Below are 16,937 nucleotides of genomic sequence, written 5' to 3'. Positions count from 1 at the left end.
GTCCCCTACGGCACTGCGTAGGATCCTACGGTCTTGGCGTGCATCCGTGCGTCGCTGCGGTCCGGTCCCAGGTCGACGGGCACGTGCACCTTCCGCCGACCACTGGCGACAACATCGATGCACTGTGGAGACCTCACGCCCCACGTGTTGAGCAATTCGGCGGTACGTCCACCCGGCCTCCCGCATGCCCACTATACGCCCTCGCTCAAAGTCCGTCAACTGCACATACGGTTCACGTCCACGCTGTCGCGGCATGCTACCAGTGTTAAAGACTGCGATGGAGCTCCGTATGCCACGGCAAACTGGCTGACACTGACGGCGGCGGTGCACAAATGCTGCGCAGCTAGCGCCATTCGACGGCCAACACCGCGGTTCCTGGTGTGTCCGCTGTGCCGTGCGTGTGATCATTGCTTGTACAGCCCTCTCGCAGTGTCCGGAGCAAGTATGGTGGGTGTGACACACCGGTGTCAATGTGTTCTTTTTTCCATTTCCAGGAGTGTATTTCATAAAAGTTCTTACAAATTGCTCAGGCTTCATACATTAGCAGAAAACAATTTTTATCACGTAAGATGTTGTTTGCACTATATTTAAAGATTCTTCACAATCTAAGTGGAATTTATTACCTCTGAGTGGGTTCTGGGACACCAATAATTGACCATCAAGATTTAAGTCTGTTAAAAAATTCAATTTAAAACTGCCGCTGCAATTTTTCACTAAGATGACGGCTAACATAAGACAATCACTTATTCGAATCTGTTTCAGGCATTGTTTTACTATTAACCAATACTATACATTGAATCTTTTCTGTACCGTTACAATATGCATTAACATTTAAAGCATTTCTCAGCATTAATCACTTATTATTCAGCATTTTACCAATAAATCGCGCTGTAGATCAATAGCGCTAATGGCTGCGGCCCAATGTAGCTGAACAGGAAACTGAACATTTATATAGGACGAAAATCATATAAAAAAATAAAATTCAAACACACATATTGATTTCAATGACACAGAAACTCTATTTTTCAAATGTTATTTAAAAACATAACACAGTTTTTACACACATCAGTGCTACAAGACATCGATCACATCCGATCAGACCAACTATTCGAACAAGAAGGATTATTCTAGAAGAATCATAAATAACAAAAGATGGAGACTTTTCATTGTCTTTTTCCGTAGGTATTGTCTGAGATACAGGTTTTACAGAATATTAAATTATGTCACTGACAATAGTTATCATTTTAGTAACGAAGAAGTCCTTTTTTATTAATATCACGAGAATGTTCATTCAGATTCCACACACAATGATGTAAATAATTTACTGAATAAATATATGCGTGGATGTTACATGCTTCCTGAGGATATATGCGGCTGAGGATCATAAAGTGCCTGTTGAGACCTACGGCGAGGCATCTACTAGTGAAAGAACGTGCAGGGCGTGGTTACAACGCTTGAAGAACGACGATTCTGACGTCGAAGATCAGCATGGCGCTGGAAGAGACAAGGTTTCCGAAACTACTTAAACCCACAAAAACACACGAGATCGTTACCGAAAGAAATTGGAAAATAATGAGTTTGAGCAGAGCACTGATTTAGCAGCATGACAGTGCTCGTCCCTATTGTCAAAAGTCTTCAAGACGTACTTGGATACGTTGAAATGGAAGTTCTACTCCACCTGTATTGTTCTCCAGACATTGCTCCCTCTGACTACCACCTTTTTCAATCATTGGAACACGGCCTGGCTGACTAGCATTTCCGGTCATACGAACAAGGGCAAAATTAAGTCGATTCATGGATTTCCTCAAAAAGAAGCAAAGTTCTGCTGCCACGGGATTCATATATTACCCGAAATTTGGGAGAAGGTACTGGCCAGCGATGGACTGTGTTTGGAATCGTAAGTTCTTCCCAATACAGCCTCGAACGTCGAGAGAAAATGGCGCAAGCAAAATTGTTGACTCAAAGAAAAACTCATTGAGAGTGATTATAGGAGCCAGCAAGACGATAACAAACAGGAACAAAATTGCTGTTGTGGCTCAGCCATCTAGAAAATATGAATGAGGACAGATGGCCAAAACAGATCCCATACACTAGAAGGCCCACCAAGAACATGGATGGAAGCTGTCTGTGAGGCAATGGTGACCAGAGGCCTCCAAGAAAGAGACCGGGTGAATAGAAAGATGGAAAGTGGGAAACGAGAAACGGTGGAAGCCGTAAACAACACTTGTGATATGATACCCGTTTCCTTCAGAGTTACTTCTACAGATAACAGTAATTTTTCAATCTCTTTCTAAAGATGTTATCTTCCTCTAAATTTTACTTCAAGTGTTGTAGCTTTCTTTTTTATGTAGCTACTGCAAATTACATGGACACCTTTATGTTCCCTACTGGCCTCATAATTTCAAACAGGAAGAAGCGGAAAATAATACAGACATCAAAACTGCAGTCGAATGCACTTTATCACTGTTAAATCAGCTGTACAGGTACAGAGACAATGCAAAGGACAAACAACTTTTCACGTCGAATTTATAATCAAGCTACTTTCCGCGGCCGCCAGACAGTAAAACCTGTTATCCTTTCTCTGACCAAAGGACGCCCCTAGAACGGAGACAGATAGTATGAAACTGGTTTAGGATATTCTGCGCATAAGATTCGATCGGCACACTAATGATAGTGTGTGTTTCTCGTGTAATAGCAGTGGGCGATAACAGTGGCCCGTACATCATTTCGGACACCCTACGTATAGTCTGCTTTCTGGAACAGTGGATTGTTTTTATTGTGTGTATAGCTAGAGATATGTCTTCTGGACGTTCCGATATGGTACTGGGCAACACAATGAAGCGATCAATCGAGATGTCAAGAATTTTTTTCCTGGAGAGAATGTTGCGCCCGGGACAGCTAGGGACACAGTAAAATCACTCATTATCTCTTACACACGCCAACCGGAACCGTGACTCATGTAACTGCAAAACTGTAACTTTATTAGACAGCGATTTCCCGTGGCATTTACTAACATTACAAACGAATGTGTACGCTCATCAAAAATGTTACTTCTTCGTGCTCAAAGTATTTTGTAACCACCAACGTAATTTTTAGGGTCATTAAACCCTCTGAAGCAGATAATTTTATAATTACGAAGCCTAGATCAAGGGTTCAGATAAAACTTTATTTGCTACTTGTTGGATCATATTTTCGATTTTCCAAGTTTACTGACGTACAGTTGCTGAACTGCAGCCATGTTTAAAATTTTAAAGTTAATATGTCGTAATTTTACAGCAGACGTATTTACGGTAATCTTCGGCATTGCGAGCAGCTGGTAGGATAGCAGCTGATCAGGTACAGATTGATGCAGAAAATGCAATTGCATCGTTTTCCTCCACTCTTGTGGATACCTTCACGGTGTCCCAAACTTTTAGTGTCAAAATTAACCAAATTGTAGAGAAGCCTAACTGACGACATTGAGGTAATTATCTAATTGCCGGTAACGAATATTTAGTTTTAAACTGGCCTGACGAAAAGTCACTCAGTTTGAATGTGGAGAGGGGATGGCTGCACGTTGTGTCCAGTCTGTGGGAAAATTAAGTTCCTGTTTCAGTCTTGACAGTATAAGATAATCGAATTCGTCCGTACTTGCAGGGTATACCGAAGTGATTAACAACTTGTGGAGGTAGACAAAGGTTGCAACACACAATGAAAGAAGTTACGAATAAAATATGCATATTTTAAAGCGAATAATTTTCGCTTTGACGACATCCGTTGTAAGGTTACGACCTTATTTTTGGTATTCAGTGAAAGTGATGTGAGGTCTCTTTTTATTCGATGTGACGTACATCATAGTGGATTTTTTCAAGCAGGAGTCTTCATTAGCGATGTGTTACGCCACCGAGGTTCTGAGTGCAAACAATGTGGTATTTGGTTGTCAACAAAATTGTCGTTGCCAGTGTGGCATTCAGTGAGAACTTAAGTGAGAACTTGAGTGTTGGTCAGGCTGCTGAGCGGTCTCGAAATAACTAGCACAACACAGAAATGCAAACCCAAAGTGTGTTGCTTTCTTGGAAATATGATTTTGTAAAGACTAAAGAAATGTGAAGATATTGAGGTAATATTTTCGCTCGATTGCTTGCTCGCACTTCATTTATCATGAGTTTGAGAGAGGCAAATATTTAGTACGATTTTTTCGTTATTGGTTAGGGTCAGTTTGATTGTTGAGGCGCGATTAAACAAAGCTAGCTGTTCACGTAGCTTGGACTCACAGACATACAGAAGGGGTCCAGAGAACTGTAGCCACTCTTTGACAGTCAATAATATTAATGGAACTGAACGGAATACCGTTACAATTCTTGCGCGGGGGAAGGATATTTTATATGTTGAAAGTGACGGCCACTAGCAGCCAAACAACGTCGATACCGATGAGCTGTTGACCGATCTACGGCTGTCAGTGTTGCTGGTGTGATAATCGCATGGGATGCCTCGATGGTTTCTCGCAGTCATTCAGAGTAGTTGGCTTCTGCTGATAAATTTAATTTTTCAAGGTCCCTCGTAGGTAGAAGGTCTAACGCCTGGAGACCGTGGTGGGTACTCAACAGCTCCTCTTCGACCTATCCATCGTCCAGTTCGAGTTTCATCCAAGTAGGCTCTGACATCTCTGAGTTAGTGAGGCGGAACGCCATGTTGTTGTAGGATGGCGGGTAAAATGTATGTTTGGAGCATGTGAAGATACATCTCACCAGTTACGTCACCTTCCAAGAAGAATGAGCCAATCAAATCGAGCGAAGACAGACCACACTGTCACACGTTAACATCCTCTTTCACGTGCACCCTGCTTCACAGATTTTTGAGGTGACCTAGTAAAATGTTGCAATACGGAAAGCGCTGGAAGCTGGACGTTTGATGTTTTTGGTCGGCCAGACCTTTCCTAATGGGCATTCTAAACATTACCGTCGGCTCCAAGTTTATCCCGACTACGATAAATTGTTGTACATGTTGGTGGCCGATTTCAGTACACATTACGCCATTGCCGTTGCACCTCCATCATGTTTTCGTACTTCTAGTACCACTTCAATGCGGCTTTGCGTTGCTCAAACGACATTCTTACTTCATTCATTGCTCCACTGTCATCTGCTGAAAAGCGCGCGCCAAGAGATATTGAAAAAACAAATGGACTACGCTGCCGCGCAAAATTGCAACGATATGTCATTTTGTTCCAAAGATATTAACTGTCAAAAAGTGTCTACATTTTTCTGGACCCCTCTGTAGATTCGCCACTCCTTTATCATTTCATTAACTAATTTCATGGCAGAGTCATTTTTTTGTAATAAGCGATTTTTGTAAAGATGGTTGTTATTGCTAAAGAACGAGGTTCATAAGACAGTTTTTGAATGCTAGACTCTTTTCAGTCATTCAATTTGTTTAGTTTCTCCTACCGAAATTTTTCTTTTGTAATTGTGTGTCGCGTATTTTACTGAATGAAAAAGAGTTCCTCAAACTAAAGCATGATGTGCATAGCATATTTGCTTTTCCTTGCACTGCATTTGGCAACGTTTATTTTAGCTTCTCTGCTGCGCTGCGTTTTCATTTTCACCACTTTCGATCAGTACCGAGTTTCTGATGCCACGAAAATTTGTTACGGCCACTTCAACATTGCAGTCAGGCCACAATAAGCTCATTTACAGTTAAGCGTTGTCTCTTCAAAATTATCATCATGGCCAGTTTAGGCAAAGTTCAATTAAGATTTCATTTTTTGTAAGCAGTCTTATTCGTACAGTGCAATGATACACGTTCGCGCGTGCATCATTTAATGTTCGGAAATGAACTTACTCAGTTTTCGCACTAAAGTCACAGGGCATTTTAACAAAATGGATTGTGGACATTTACTCTTTGTGTTTTATAATTGTAAGACAAGCATTGTGACGTCACGCAATGTAGCACTGTTTTCTGCACTTCGCAATATATAATTTCACAATATAGCTTATTTAGTATACAGTTTTACGATTTCGTATTACTTTTGGCAAAAGTTTATTGCAATACAGTTATACGGTTTCAGATGAATTTGGCCTCTTTTTATCGGAGAGCGTTTAGCTAAGCACACAACTTCCGTTGTTCACATTCACGCTGTAACAGAGACACACAGGAAAGATAAGAACAGAAAACCAGTCCACATATAGAACAATAACAAACAAATTTTGATGAAACAGTTTCATAGTCTTCACTAAATCACAGATGCAATCAAGCATTCACTGTACACTGCTATTAGCAAATAATGACAATGAACAGAAAACAGACATTTTGTGTATATAGACTGAAGCGGCGAGTGAAAATTTGTACCAAGATCAGGAATCGAACACAGGTCTCCCGATTACAAAGCAGGTGCATTAACCAGTAAGCCATCCTTTTGTGTTGATCTCATTTTGTTCGTTATTGTTCGTTGCATTTGTTCGTGGCACAGCGGTTCACACAACTGAATATATTACCTTCGCAAGCCTATCTCCTCGACCCGAATTACCAGTTACGCACGAACAGAATTGCCGAAGCTTTCCATGTTCTGAAATAGCACCTCGCAAGGGAAACTCCCCATCCCACCCCTTTCAGGTTTATTAGTAAAGAGCCTAGTGAACAGCTCGTCAGAACTAAACACAGATCAGTCATGAAAACAGGAAGAAGGTGCACTGAACGGTGAAATAAAAGCGGAATTGAAACAGTGAACGGTCCAAGCTCACAGGAGCAACATTGAGCGAGGAAAAGGACCGACGGTGTCGTGGCTAATGCCAACCACGATCGCGTCAATATTACAGTCGGCCTTGGGACATTTCGTAGGTGCTGACCTCCTCTTCAGAATCCGTTACGATTCCTGGATGCTGCCACCGAGAGAAGGAGGCATCGGACTCGTGAACTTGAGGAACAGGGAGCGTGTGTTATTTCCTAGTACGATGCAACGCTGTTGGAGAACCGAGCACGTGACCTTAAAGAGCGGTGTGATCAGCGAAGTGGCCTCCCATTCGCTCTGTCCACCAGTCAATGTAGGCCACGTCACGGCACCGCTCGCACATTTTCTGGACTTCTTCGTCGATTACAGTTACGTTCAGGACAGTTTGCCAGACACCAGGCTGCGCACAACGAAAGACATAGTACGAAAGTTCCTCCAGCAACAATCTCGCAACGTGGTCGAAGTACCCGGCGATACAGTGGCAGAGAATATGGAGAGCTGTTCATCTTCCCTCTCTCTATAGAGGTACGTGCGTTGTGATATGTAGTTGCGAACGGCAAATTCCCAAACCATCCACGACTGTACTCTGTTCACCTAGTGTCCGCCACCGGTAGCTGAATGGTCAGCGTGACGGATTGTCAGTCCTCTTGGCCCGGGTTCGATTCGTGGCTGGGTCAGGGAATTTTCTCCGCCCAGGGACTGAGTGTTGTGCTGTCCTCAATATTATCCTTTAATTCTCGTCGACTGCAGCTCGCCTAAGTGGCGTCAAATTGGAAGACCGGCACGCGGCGAACGGTCAGCCCACCGGGGGGCCCTAGCCATACGATTAAAAAAAAAAAAAAAAAAAAAATTGACCTGATCGACACGCCGATATCCCCCACTGTGCGGTCCCCTACACCGACGAGCACCGTGTGGTTTGTTGCACGGCAGTCGTCTGTTGGCTTCTAACGGGGAAAATGCTGGCCCTTGTGCTTACGGCGCACACGGCGATCAAAGCTGACGAACTACTGTTCCCGGACAAAGTATACTTTCCCACCCCTAAGACAAACGCCGTAAACCGGATAAAGGGGGGTTTGAGGCGTCATGTCACGGACTGCGCGGCCCCTCCCGCCAGAGGTTCGAGTCCTCCCTCACCCAAGGGTATGTGTGTGTGTTGTTCTTAGCATAAGTTAGTTTAGGCAGTATGTACACTACTCGCTATTAAAATTGCTACACCAAGAAGAAATGCAGATGATAAACGGGTATTCATTGGACAAATATATTGTACTAGAACTGACATGTGATTACATTTTCACGTAATTTGAGTGCATAGATCCTGAGAAATCAGTACCCAGAACAACCACCTCTAGCCGTAATAACGGTCTTGATACGCCTGGGCATTGAGTCGAACAGAGCTTGGATGGCGTGTACAGGTACAGCGGCCCATGCAGCTTCAACCCGATACCACAGTTCATCAAGAGTAGTGACTGGCGTATTGTGACGGGCCAATTGTTCGGCCACCATTGACCACACGTTTCCAATTGGTGAGAGATCTGGAGAATGTGCTGGCCAGGGCAGCAGTCGAACATTTTCTGTATCCAGAAAGGCCCGTACAGTACCTGCAACATGCGGTCGTGTATTACCCTGCTGAAATGTAGGGTTTCGCAGGGATCGAACGAAGGGTAGAGCCACGGGTCGTAACACATCTGAAATGCAGCGTCCACTGTTCAAAGTGACGTCAATGCGAACAAGAGGTGACCAAGACGTGTAACCCATGGCACCCCATACCATCACGCTGGGTGATACGCCAGTAGGGTGATGACGATTACACGCTTCCAATGTGCGTTCACCGCGATGTCGCCAAACACGGATGCGACCATCATGATGCTGTAAACAGAACCTGGATTCATCCGAAAAAATGACGTTTTGCCATTCGTGCACCCAGGTTCGTCGTTGAGTACACCATCGCAGGCGCTCCTGTCTGTGATACAGCGTCAAGGATAACCGCAGCCATGGTCTCCGAGCTGATAGTCCATGCTGCTGCAAACGTTGTCGAACTGTTCGTGCGGATGGTTGTTGTCTTGCAAATGTCCCCATCTGTTGACTCAGGGATATAGACGTGGCTGCACTATCCGTTACAGCCATGCGGATAAGATGCCTGTCATCTCGACTGCTAGTGATACGAGGCCGTTGGGGTCCAGAACGGCGTTCCGTATTATTCTCCTCAACCCACCGATTCCATATTCTGCTAACAGCCATCGGATCTCGACCAGCGCGAGCAGCAATGTCGCGATACGATAAACCGCAATCGCGATGTGTTACAACCCTACCTTTATAAAAGTCGGAAACGTGATGGTACGCATTTCTCCTCCTTACACGAGACATCACAATAACGTTTTACCAGACAACGCCGGTCAACTGCTGTTTGCGTATGAGAAATCGGTTGGAAACTTTCCTCATGTCAGCACGTTGTAGGTGTCGCCACCGGCGCCAACCTTGTGTGAATGCTCTGAAAAGCTAATCATTTGCATATCGCAGCATTTTCTTCCTGTCGGTTAAATTTCGCGTCTGTAGCACGTCATCTTCGTGGTGTAGCAATTTTAATGGCCAGTAGTATATGTCTAGGGTGCGATGACCTAAGCAGTTAGGTTCCTTAGAAATTCACACACATTTGAACATTGGGATAAAGTCGATGGCGACGTATTATCTGTATCGCACCGATGACAAGAATGTCTTAGACTTCTGGTACATACTGCAAGAGCAACATGTGATCTTGCGGCGACACTTGAAATAGAGAATATGTTTTTCCAATTATTTGGGGTCTTTATTCACGAACCCTCCGGCTAGCTGGGGTGTTAAGAGTATGAGAAGTGAAATGTGAAGATAGCTCAACGTTCAGGAACTTACATTCATGCCTGATGTACTCAGGGGCATACATATCGTTTTTAAGTTGCGAGAAGCCGACCTGGGTACACGCCAATAGTACCGCTGCAGGGTCCCGTTTCTTTCTTTTCTTCCTGTGTTACTGAACTCTTTAAATCTAGACTGCGTTGGGAGCCGTTTTTACGTTCGATGTGTTGACTGGCACCTTTAGTTTCTGTCTGTTGTGTTTAGCACCTATAAAAGGCAAAAAAATCAATAGCTACAAAAAAACTCAGATTTCGACCCTTTGACCACATCCCCAGAAAAAGGAGGGAGGAGGTGATCCCTGCCCATCCTGACTCCGCCAGCCTACGACCTGATCCCAAGAGAATAAAAAAAAGTCTTCTTTCCCTACTTAGCAGTTCGTATGAATATGAATGTGATCACTATCAAGGAAATAACGAAAACATAACAGTTCGTCACACAAGTTGCAACGAACGAACGCAACAGTTTCACATCACACAGTTTCTCTGTGCTCTGTCAAAACGTATATTTTTAACGTTTTTGTTTTTTTTCTTAAGTTGCTTTCCGTTTTGGAAGTTTTGACTCTTGAATTCCTTTGTTGTAACGTTGTTCACACACGTTTATTTGTTGTTTTCATTTGTGTGAGACGTCTATGTGGTACCTCGCCTGCTGTCAATGTTCATCCCATTTATATGCGTCGTTAATGAATTCTTACCTCATGACTTACATTCTACAGCCAATGCAGAGTATCACAACTGCCAAGGCTACAGAAAGAGAAGAAACATTTCAATGACCGGAAGGACAGTTCATAAAGTTGTGAAAAAAGATAATAAAAATAAATGGCATGAGTTTAGTTTTCAACTCGGCTTGTCCCCATCGCAGTGCATCACAGTGACCACTTAACCATGAAGCCATGGCTAACCATGGCTAATACAGTTGATTTACGTTGCACATGTTAATCTCGAACGGTTCACTGCTTTTATTTTGTCTTGTTTTTCATAATTCAGTACACCTTCTTCCTGTTCTCGTGCTTGATCTGCGTTCAGTTTTTTACGGGCTATCCACTGGGCTATTTCAAAACTAAATGTGAGTGGGATGCGATGGGAAGGTTCCCTTGTCAACATCGAACGTAAATGGGGGATCCAGCGTGAAATTCAGGAGCAGGTTCATATACAAACGAAATGCCTGAGTTGCAGAGACTTTACTGGCCTCATAAAGATATGATGTTCTGCATACAGACTGAAGTGGCGAGTGAAAGATTGTACCAAGGTCGGGAATCGAACCAAGGTCTCTTGCTTACTACGAACGTGCGCTTAGTGGCCTGGTGAGTGACACGCCTGCCTAGTAAACAGGAGACCCGGGTTCGATTCCCGACCTTGGTACAATTTTTCACTCGCAATTGCAGTCTGCACACAGAACATCATATCTACCTATAAAGTCCCTGACACAATGTAAATTTAACCTCCACACTGGAGAAACTCTTTGGGAGAAGCTTCCTTTGTAAAGTAAAGAGATCAGAGACATGATGGCACTCTTGAAGAAAATGGGTGGCTGCGACTTCTTCTTCCCACATGGCGATGACGAAGGAGGCTGACATCATCCGGCAGGCTACTACAAACCTCCAGTTCTGAAACAGTCGTTCGCGTCGCGTAAAGGGGTAACAGCAATGAAGAATTTTCATAAAATCACTTTTATTAGCTTAAAAGATGCTTTGAAACTTTTGAAATATGAGTGAAAAAGTCTAATCCAGAATAAAATTTCTTCTATGGAATTCCGAGCTCCTTGTCTATCGCCTCGGATGACCATGAGCGGCATACGTGCGCCAACTAGATACCCCCTGTAGTGTCTGTGTATAGTTAGAAGCACTTCACAACAACAATATAGGGTGAGCACATAGGCTTGTCGCCATTATAAAAATTTATAACGGAATAACCGTTTGACATAATAATTTACATTTGATACCGTTACATAGGTTAGTGTTACTAGTTTTTTTTTTAAGATCACTTACGTTAGTAAACCTCAACAAGTGCTCCCTTGGTAGCTCGGAGAATGTCGAGACGGTATTCCAGTTCACGCCAGGTGTTTCGTAACATGTGATCTGTCACAGTACCCACAGCAGCTTGTATCCTAGCCTTCGGTTCGGCTACCTCAGCAACTGGTGTGACGAAGACTCTGTCCGTGACATAGCCCTCCCAAAAAAAGTCAACGGGCGTAATGTCTGGAGAGCGGGGTGGCCAGGGTGTTGGACAGTTCCTTCCAACCCAGCGATCCCGACATTACTCCCCTCTCCAGACATTACGTCCCTTGACTTTTTTTTCTGGGGCTATATCAAGGACAGAGTCTTCGTCACACCAGTTGCTGACGTCGACGAACTGAAGGCTAGGATACAAGCTGCTGAAGGTACTGTGACAGAACACATGTTACGAAACACCTGGCGGGAACAAGAATACCGCCTCGACATTCTCCGAACTCCCAAGGGAACACACGTTGAGGTTTACCTACGTAAGTGGTCTTAAAAAAAACTAGTAACACTAACCTATGTAACGGCATGAGATGTAACATATTATGTCAAACAGTTATTCTGTTATAAATTTTTAAAATCACGGCAAGCCTTTGTGCTCACCCTGTACGTTAGTTTGGCGTCAGAACGTGTGAGAAAATGTCAATTCTGTCGCTTAGAGTCTTGATTTTTATGTGCAATATTGTCTTTTGATAGTGTATTTCTGACCTTATAGTATATAGTTTTGTCTTTCGAGTAAGAATGAGTGGTACGAAAGTACACTCGGGCAGAAAAGGTACGAAAACATCGTATCCAATGCGGCATCGAAGGTGACGTCATCAAAGCGTCCTAAGAACAGATAGAGGCTGAGAGCAATTCGGAAGGAGTCAGTGCCTTTGCTACGCAATTGAAAGACAGTGACAGGATTTTGAGGTGAATTACTGAATTGGCTATAGCATTATAAATTTTCTTACTGTTTTCTCTGTTATTTCTCAACACGTAAAATGTAAAACGTTCAACGCCGGTATCACGCTGTAAGAACCAAGTCCTCGAGGCTTACGCTTCACAATAATTATTGCTTGTCCAAACTGCCCAGAAGTTATTGTACCAAGCAGTAAGTCTATATGGAACGTATATGAAATCAACCATCGAATCGCCCTGGCAAAACGCGTTCTTGGAGTAGGGCTAAACAGAATTGTAAAGTCTTGTGCGTTCATGGAATTGCCACAATCGATATTCCAACCGTTCTATGATAAATTACTGGATATTATTTCAATTGCAACGGCAACAGTCCGACAGGTTAGTCCAGAGACAGCAGATTAACGCTAAGAGTTCTCTAAAAGTAGAATTTTTTCATTTATTCATGTCTATAACACATTTCAAAACCTCAAACGCGATTTTCTCGCAATATGATTTTTCGAAACGGCACGCACTATAGCTACAACAATTTTCAATCTTCTTATCTGAAAATTTAACTACGACTTTGAAATAGCATTTAAAAGTGAACCACGTAAGGGACATTCGATTAGTTAGCTAAAACAACTGTTATTAATAAATGTCTGTCCCTTGTTTGGGGAGAATTGAACGACTTTATTGAAACACTCGTCAGTTACTCAAAAGAATTTTTTCTAAAATCCCTTACGTAGTTCACTAGCTACACTCATGTAGATTACATACACTATGTGATCAAAAGTATCCGGCCACCTGGCTGAAAAAGACTTACAAGATCGTGGCGCCGTCCATCGGTAATGCTGGAATTCAATACGGTGTTGGCCCACCCTTAGACTTGATGACAGCTTCCACTCTCGCAGGTATACGTTCAGTCAGGTGCTCGAAGGTTTCTTGGAGAATGGCAGCCCATTCTTCACGGAGTGCTGCACTCAGAAGAAGTATCGATGTCTGTCGGTGGCGCCTGGCACGAAGTCGGCGTTCAGAAACCTCCCAAAGGTGTTCTGTAGGATTCAGGTCAGGACTCTGTGCAGGACAGTCCATTACAGGGATGTTATTGTCGTGTAACCACTCCGCCACAGGCCGCGCATTCTGAACAGGTGCTCCATCGTGTTGAAAGGTGCAATCGCTATCCCCAGAATTGCTCTTCAACAGTGGGAAGTAAGAAGGTGCTTAAAACATCAATGTAGGCCTGTGCTGTGATAGTGCCACGCAAAACAAGGAGCTGCAAGCCCCTTCCATGAAAAACACGACCACGCCATAACACCACCGCCTCCGAATTTTACTGTTGGCGCTACACACGCTGGCAGATGACGTTCACCAGGCATTGGCCATACCCACACCGTGCCATCGGATCGCCACATTGTGTACTGTGATTGGTCACTCCACAGGCTTTTCTACTGTTCAGTCGTCCAATGTTTACGCTCCTTACACCAAGCGAGGCGTCGTTCGGCTTTTACCGGCATGATGTGTGGCATATGAGCAGTACCATGAAGTTTTCTCACCTTCCGCCTAACTGTCATAGTTCTTGCATTGGATCCTGATGCAGTATGGAATTCCTGTTTGATGGTCTAGATAGATGTCTGCCTATTACATATTACGACCCTCTTCAACTGTCGGCGACTCTCAGTCAACAGACGTGGTTGGCCTGTGCGCTTTTGTACTGCACGTGTCCCTTCACCTTTCCACTTCACTATCACATCGGAAACAGTGGTCCTAGGGATGTTTGGGAGTGTGGAAATCTCGCGTACAGACGTATGACACAAGAGACACCAATCACCTGATCACGTTCGAAGTCTGTGAGCTCCGCGGAGCGCCCCATTCTGCTCTCTCACGATGTCTTAGACTACTGAGTTCGCTGACATGACCGGCCGGGGTGGCTGAGCGGTTCTAGGCGCTACAGTCTGGAACCGCGCGACCGCTACGGTCGCAGATTCGAATCCTGCCTCGGGCATGGATGTGTCTGATGTCCTTGAACCATTTTTTCGCTGACATGGAGTACCTAGCGGCAGGTGCCGGCACAACGCACCAAATATGAAAAACGTATGTTTTTGGGGTGTCCGGATACTTTTGATCACATAGTGTACGCCTTTTTCTCTTTTCCAGATTCAAATTGGTACCTGTTAAAGTGCGTGCCGCAAATCGCCTCAAATTCAACATGACTCAGGAGAACTGCTGCAGTGTCGCACTTTTCCGATAAAAATTTTTTGTTATGTACTTAAATACACTGATGAGCCAAAGAAACTGGTACACCTACCTAATATCGTGTAGGGCCCCTGCGAGCACGCAGAACTGCTGCAACACGACGTGGCATTCGCTCGACTAATGTCTGAAGTAATGTTGGAGGGAATTGACAACATGAATCCTCTAGGGCTGTCCTTAAATCCGTAAGAGTACCAGGGAGTGGAGATCTCTTTTCAACAGCATCCCTGAAATGCTCAGCTCAATAATGTTCATGTCTGGGGAGTCTGATGGCCAGCGGAAGTGTTTAAATTCAGAAGAGTGTTCCTGGAGCCTCTCTGTATTAATTCTAGACGCGTGGGGTGTCGCATTTCCTGATGGAATTGCGCAAGTCCGTCGGAATGCACAGTGGACATGAATGGATGCAGGTGATCAGACAGGATGCTTTTACGTGTCACCTGTCAGAGTCATATCTAGACGTATCAAGGGTCCCATATCACTCCTACTGCACGCGCCCCACACCATTACAGAGCCTCCACCAGCTTGAACAGACCGCTGCTGACATCAGGATCCATATATTCATGAGGTTCTCTCCATACCCGTACACGTCCATCCTCTCGATACAATTTGAAACGAGACTCGTCCGACCAAGCGACATGTTTCCAGTCATCAACAGTCCAATGTCGACGGGCCCAGGCGAGGCGAAAAGCTTCGTTTAGTGTACTCATCAATGGTACACAAATGGGCCTTCGGCTACGAAAGCCCATACCGATGATGTTTCGTTGAATGGTTCGCACGCTGACTCTTGTTGATGGCCCAGCATTGAAATCTGCAGAAATTTGCAGAAGGATGCACTTCTGTCACGTTGAACGATTCCTTTCAGTCGTCATTGGTCCCGTTCTCTTTTTCTTCCGTAGCGACGGCGGAGATTTGATGTTTTACCGGATTCCTGACATTCACGGTACAGTCGAGAAATGGTCGTATGGGAAAATCCCCAATTCATTGCTACCTCGGAGATGCTTTGCCCGTCGCTCGTGCGCCGACTATAACACCACCTTCAAATTCACTTAAATCTTGATAACTGCCATTGTAGCAGCAATAAACGATCCATCACCTACGCGAGACACTTGTTGTCTTATATAGGCGCCGCCCCCCGCTGCGCCGTATTCTGCGTGTTTACACATCTCTTTATTTGAATACACATGCATATACCAGTTTCTTTGGCGCTTCAGTGTATATGCTCATTAAATACGCCAAATATTATTTCTTTAAACCTTTATTTCTGCAAAAAAAGTGTCAAGAGTCAAGATAACGTTTTTTTTCTTTTTTTTTCCAGGCGGTTGCAGTGGCGTTACCCTTCACAATGATGGCGCTTTTATCGCAGGCGTCATTACGCGTCTGTGTCCAAGGTAATGAACAGCGAAAATGTAACTAGTCCTTAGACGCCACGTGCCTGGAGGCAAATGCGATAACCGCTGACGTCTTCCAAAATAGAAACCGCTGATGTCCGAACAAAGAGAATGTGTCTGAGACGACCACATCCCGGAATTTTATGACCTTAGAGTTACCGTACACTGTGAGAGTCTGACGCTAGAACATAGGTCTCCTTAAACTGCTTGGAAAGGTAGCCACAAAGTTCTGCTTGCTAAGACACAGAAAACAGATGATCGTGCCATAGATCAGATTCAAGGATACTGTTCTGCAGTATGTAAGGAATCTGGCTAGCAGAGTCTCTTTACTCTTCTTCTTCTTCGTCTCCCTTCATGGATTAGGTAGTTTCACACGTTCAGACCTACAACGTCCACGCATCTCCCCTGTGATCTTCCCTTCTATCTTTTTCCTCTAGGCTTACAACAAGAATTTTTTTAAAAAGTCTATTTTCACATATCTTTTCGCATGCGACAGCATGTGCTATCTACAGCGTGACAATTATTGAACTGTATGAAAAAAATGTAATTAGTTACAAACTAGGGCGTGCACACACTTTATTCAACATGTAAACGTCACTATAGATATTCAGATTTAGGTTGTGATATGTTCGATATGCCTGTCATCATTGGCGATTATGTGGCCCAGACGAATAGCGAAATTCTGCATGACCCGCTCGAGTGTCTGAAGATCGATGCTGTCGGTGACGTACCGAATGGCTGTTTTTAACCCACAATGGTTTTGGGATTATTGCTGTACAGCTTCGCTTTAATTTAGCCCCATAAAAAGGAGTCGCATGTGTTCAGATCCGAA

This window comes from Schistocerca americana, chromosome 2, assembly GCF_021461395.2.
Source record: "Schistocerca americana isolate TAMUIC-IGC-003095 chromosome 2, iqSchAmer2.1, whole genome shotgun sequence".
NCBI lineage: Eukaryota > Metazoa > Arthropoda > Insecta > Orthoptera > Acrididae > Schistocerca > Schistocerca americana.
The sequence above is the reverse complement of the archived record's forward strand: the minus strand, read 5'-3'. Positions refer to the sequence as shown.